Raw genomic sequence first — 6087 nt, forward strand, 5'->3', positions numbered from 1 at the left:
ACTATCACATTGTAACGTGTGACCACTACACCATATATAACTATCACATTGTACAGTGTGACCACTACACCATATATAACCATCACATTGTACAGTGTGACCACTCCCCCATATATAACTATCACATTGGACAAGGTGACCACTACACCATATATAACTATCACATTGTACAGTGTGACCACTCCACCATATATAACCATCACATTTTGCATACCCCCTACCCCCCAAAAACAAATTCAAACTTATTACATATATATCCAAAAACAAAAGCTACACGTCACACAGGTAACTTTCACACAGGTAAGTTACCTGTGAGGTAAGTATGAAACAGTCTATAATTGGTTTGCCATTGTCTTTCTATATCAACACTTTTCTTTGTTTTCTAAAAAGTGAGGAAACTGAGAACACCCCGTATTGTTACTGGTCGATGCATGTGTTTATCGGAGATTAATTTCATTGCCTATTGCAATGTCCATCATTAACTGAATTCAGAAAAACGTCTTTAGATAGGTACTATTATATAAGAAATAACAGACATGTACGTACCTTGAATATTTTAAGTATGTTTCTCTATACTTTGTATTGTAAAGAGAATAAACTGAATGGAATTGAATCGGTGCAATCCACATTAATGTGCTCGCTACATTATAGGATAACTGGTTTCAAGATATGTCAGGAAGGTGGGAGTTGAAAATATGGTCCACACCATATTTTAAACTTCCGGCTGATATAAACTAGCAAGCAAGTCCAACGATTTCTTCAACAATAAGATATTGAAGAAATATTTGGACTTACATGCTAATTCATGTCAATGGGGATGGTTAAAGGAAATATCAAGATATTGTTTTTCAACTGATATTGTAGAACTGAAATTAGGTATATTTAGTACTTTGATACACATTAAATAAGGTTGAATGAGCGAATGATATACTGATGTTCATTCAGTACATCTTGTTTTCTAGCTTCAAACGACAGGAAACAGCCCATTATGATAGACACGCGGGATCCAGTATGATGTCGTCTGGTTACAAAGCAACGGGACAGGTAAGAATATCACAACGAGGTTCAGGTCAGCTACTGGGAAATTGTCTTTCAGATAGAACTATACAAAACTGTCACAATAGATAAAAAGAAAGAATAGACTACCTAATGTTGTATATCAATGCACAAAGCCAGACAAGGTCAAAACTATTTCCTGTACTATATAGACGTATTGTCGATTTAGGACTTAGTGGTACTATAGGTCACAAAAATATGTATCTGAATAGTCCCGAAACATATTGTAACGATTTCCGCCGACGGCTATCGAGGTCCGCTTCGCCAGTTTAGCGAAATAGTAGTCCCAGACTACTTGAAATCTGCCGCATACAAAACGTCACTCCGGGCAAGCTCAGGAATTCTTCTAGAGGGATCTTCTCAGTGTCAGTAACAGTTAGAGTACATGTTAACTCAGTTAAATTAATTAGTAGAAATGAATGACAAAGGCCAGTTAAAAAAAGTATAAAAAAAAATATTGTAAGAAAAAGAATAATTACTTACAATACAAATCATTCAAACATAGCAATCTCAAGCTTTCGAGCATTAAAGCCATTTTGGTCTCTGTGGAGTATAACATATAGACAGATAGACCTTCACCGCCATAGTTGACGATAGCAACTGTTCAAGTTTCAAATTTACAACTTTGCATACAGCAGATAATGTATTCTTAAACAAAAATTACATTTCAACTTTGCCAGATTAAATCCCTGCACCATATGGCCATTCAGTCAATTGTTAGTAATGTTTCGAGTCGGTAGGTATGGTTTGGATGTCAGTAACTCCTATATTTAAATGCAACGACAGCTGTCCCAGTGCAGGGCTGTCAGAGTCGGGCACGTATATAGCTCCTCACCATACCTGCATAAAAATAACTACAAATTAAATACATATATATGAAATAAATCAAATCAAATATACCTTACAGTTGATACACTAGCATCAAAATCATATATTATATGTATTATCTATCCATGTGATTAATCTTAATTGCATCAAATTAAACTCCGCGAAAAAAAGTTCCCAACAACATTTTATTCCCAATAATTGCTGTCAACCCTCCCTCATTTTGACCACAATTTACCAATCTCCCTCATTGAAGTCAAAACTCAAAATCTACATCCTGTTGTCAAATCATCTACTAGTTACAGCAGGACAGTTGTAATGATCATAACAGATGTGTCTAAATCAAATTAATTCTTTTTTGGGTTATTTTGATGGGTATTAAGGGGACAGATAGAAGCAGTTTCAATCGCGTTTCACGCACTTTTTCCCTATTTGAAATGTGGAATGAGGGAGATCTCACTCATTGGAGGTTTCAGAGGTTGACACCTATGTTACAGACTAAGATTCGTTAAATCAGAATCTATAAAAAAAGTTCCCAACAACATATCTTTTTGTCATAATACTAAGATCACAGACAGAGATATGTGGAATTTGGGTACAATCCTGACTGAGTGTGACACCCTTTTAAGACGTTAATGTCATCGATGACTACCAGTTTCGTATTACAAGTTTCTGCCGTAAAGCATAGCATGTGTAAGATAACAGACACAGACAAGTAGTTTTATTCATCTTAATTGTATTGACACGATGTGTATCGTTATTAATCTTACACAGGTGACCGTTAAGGCCCATAGTTTTTTGTTTCATTTGTTGGTGGATTTACGTGGGAATGAATTGGAGGGTGTTTTCCCGTCCTGCATCCCTGGTTGTCCTTGTTAAGTTCGAATTGTTAACGTCTTGAGACTAAGGTATATCTTACTGAAATTTTCAAAAAACATCTTCTAGCTACGACCGTGGCTCGAACATGCCGTTCAAAATGGCACGATTTCAGACCTTATAGGATTAGCTTACCTTTAAATGTAAACGAAGTATGCCTAGATCCTTCGTAGCTTCAATACGCGATGTGTTATTGTTTCGTACATTTTAAACTGTCGGAAACATCTTAGTCTTGTGTCAGGGCCAGGGGAAACTCGGACTGACCAGTTACCACTGTTACCATTGACAGGATATTCGAATAGACAAGACCCCAGTTGCGAAGGTGGTGATGTAATAGTTTGATGTTTAGGTCAAAACCTATGCATGTACGTTAAAAAATTACCTGGTTTTGGCTTTAGGAGGTTATTTCCTCTTAAACTAGCATTTCATGTGCCAGAACAAACTCCATCTAAAATACGAAGGCCAACCTTGTGGACAACCTCGTCCGACAGCAGAGCTAACCCCCTTGTTACGTAAAATAGTCACTAATAATACGAAGTAAACAAACTTATAAGGCAGTAATAAGATCTGCAAAGCTTATGATAAACATCAACCCTGGAGACGCGATAACAGTAGCGTCAACAACACTAGGGAAATAAACAGAGAGGTATGCCTAATAGTGGGTAAAAATTCAAATTCCAGAGTGGCAATAGTACTTAATCGCAAACTGGAACAAAGGTCGAGGTTATCTTATAGTTAAGGAGCAGTACCACAAACTGAATGACAAATCGCATAATTGAACAATAGCATAATGTTATAGATGCAGGCATACTCCGCAGATTTTTTGATGATTGATTGATACGAGCAGGATAAGGTAAATACAAAATAACCAGCATATCAGTCAACCCAAGGATTAGTTCGAATTATTCTGACGTTTTATCGACTTTTTTTTGTAATCGACGACAGACCGATATAAAAAAGTCAATAAAACGTCAGAATAATTCGGACTACCCAAAGATATGTTAAAAATTGAATCCTTCTACTAGTTGCAAATACTCGATTTGGAAGCATTTAGATACTGGGAAAAGAGACATTTAAATTAGTTGAAGCATCTTTGCCAAATGATAAATTTACCAGACCAATTTCTTCGATACCCCGTGGACTAGGCAAGGCTAACTTCCGAAATGTTGTCTGCAAAACGCATCTTCATTTAAGGGGTTTTACGCACTTCCTCTTCTGAAGTGCTTTTTGCTTAGTCGCTATTAACACTGAAGATGCCCGCATGACTTTTAGCTCACCTGCCCGAGGGGCAAGTGAGCTTATGTCATGGTGCGGCGATTTTTCATATTTGGCTGGTAGCTTCATGGGATAGAGCCGGACGCAGTTTGAGAATGAAAATTTCCTTGACCTACTTTCAAAGTCTCAGGGGTCAAATATGTCAAAACATTCAAACGATTTCTTCTGAAAAACTGAAAGGCATAGAATCTTCATATTTGGTTGGTGGTTTCCTGGGACAGAGCCCGGCAAAGTGTAAAAAAATGACCCTGGCCTTCTTACAAGGTCACAGGGGTCAAATATGTCAAACAATTAAACATCTTCTTCTGAAATATCTTAGAGCATAGTGTTAAAATATTTAGCTGGTAGCTTCCTGGGATGGCACCTGACAAAGTTTGAAAATGAAAATAACCTAGATCTCCTTATAAGGTCACAGGGGTCAAATATGTCAAACAACTTCTTAAAAAGAACCAAATAGCATGGAATCATATAATAATATTTCGCTGGTAGTTTCAACAGATGGAGCCGACAAAGTTTGCAAGTGAAAGTTGAGCGATACAGGCCCTCTCAGCCTCTTGTTCTAAAACAAGTTACCAAAACTGTAGTTATGGTATTTATAAAACAGTCAATGTATTATGAAGAGTAATATATGGCTGTAACATAACTCATATAATTAGAGGAAGTTACAGATGAGCACATGAACAACATTTCATCACATCACTAACTGTCAGTATACACCAACATTGTTGGGGGTGAAATCTCTAACAAGTAATAACAGTCAATGTAACATCGGAATTAAGGCAATAGACATGATGTTTCAGTTATTCAGAAGAAGTGGTTTAAAGTGTTTGACATATTTGACACCTGTGACCTCCAAAGTAGGTCAAGGTCATGTTCGTTCTCAAACTTTATCAGGCTCCACGCCAAGAAGCTACCAGCCAAATGTTAAGATTCTATAACTTTCAGTTCTACAGAAGATGTCGGTTGAAGTGTTTGACATATATGAGCCTTGCGACCTTGAAAATAGGACAAGGTTATTTTCGTTCGCATCATTGACCTGGCTCCATCACAGGAAGCTTCTGGCTTAATATTATAATTCTGTGCTTTTAGATTATTCAGAAAAAGTCGTTTAAAGTGTTATGACACATTTGACCCCGAGACCTTGAAAACAGGTCAAGGTCATTTTCATTCTCAAACTTTGTTGGGCTCCATTCTGAGAGCTACCAGTCAATAATGAAGATTCTATTTCTTTCAGTTCTTGAGAAAAAGTCGTTTGAAGCATTTAACATATTTGACCCATGTGACCTTGAAAGTAGGTCAAGGACTTTTCATTCTCAAACTTTGTCAGGCTCCATTCCAAGAAGCTACCAGCCAAATATTATTTTATACTTTTCAGGTCTTGAGAAATCGTTTGAAGTGTTTGACATATTTGACCCCTGTGACCTAGAAAATAAGTAAAGTTCTTTTTCATTTTTATACTTAGTAGGACTTTAGGCAAGGAAGCAACAAGCCAAATATTATGATTCTATACCTTTCAGTCCTTGAGAAAAAGTCGTTTGAAGCGTTTGACATATTTGACCCCTGTGACCTTGAAAGTAGGTCAAGGTCTATTCCATTCTCAAATTTTGTCAGACTCTATCCCAAAAAGCTACCAGCCAAATATTATGATCCTATACCTTTCAGTTCTTGAGAATTCATTTGACTTAGTTGACCCCTGTGACCTTGAAAATAAGTAAAGGTCTTTTTCATTCTCAAACTTTGTCAGACTCTACCCCAGGAAGCCACCGGCCAAATATAATGATTCTAAACCTTTCAGTTCTTGAGAAGAAGTTGTTGGAAATATTTGACCCTTGTGACCTTGAAAGTAGGTCAAGGTCTTTTTTTTTTCATTTTCAAACTTTGTCAGACTCTATCCCAGGAAGCCACCAGCCAAATATTATGATTCTATACAGTTCTTCAGAAGAAGTCGTTTGAAGTGTTTGACAAAGTTGATCCCTATGACCTTGAAAGTCATTTTTGTTTTCAAACTTTGTCAGGCTCTTACCAAGGAGGGTTTTAGCCAAATATCAAGACTCT

This window comes from Mizuhopecten yessoensis, unplaced genomic scaffold (genome assembly GCF_002113885.1).
Source record: "Mizuhopecten yessoensis strain PY_sf001 unplaced genomic scaffold, ASM211388v2 scaffold6169, whole genome shotgun sequence".
Taxonomy (NCBI): Eukaryota; Metazoa; Mollusca; class Bivalvia; order Pectinida; family Pectinidae; genus Mizuhopecten; species Mizuhopecten yessoensis.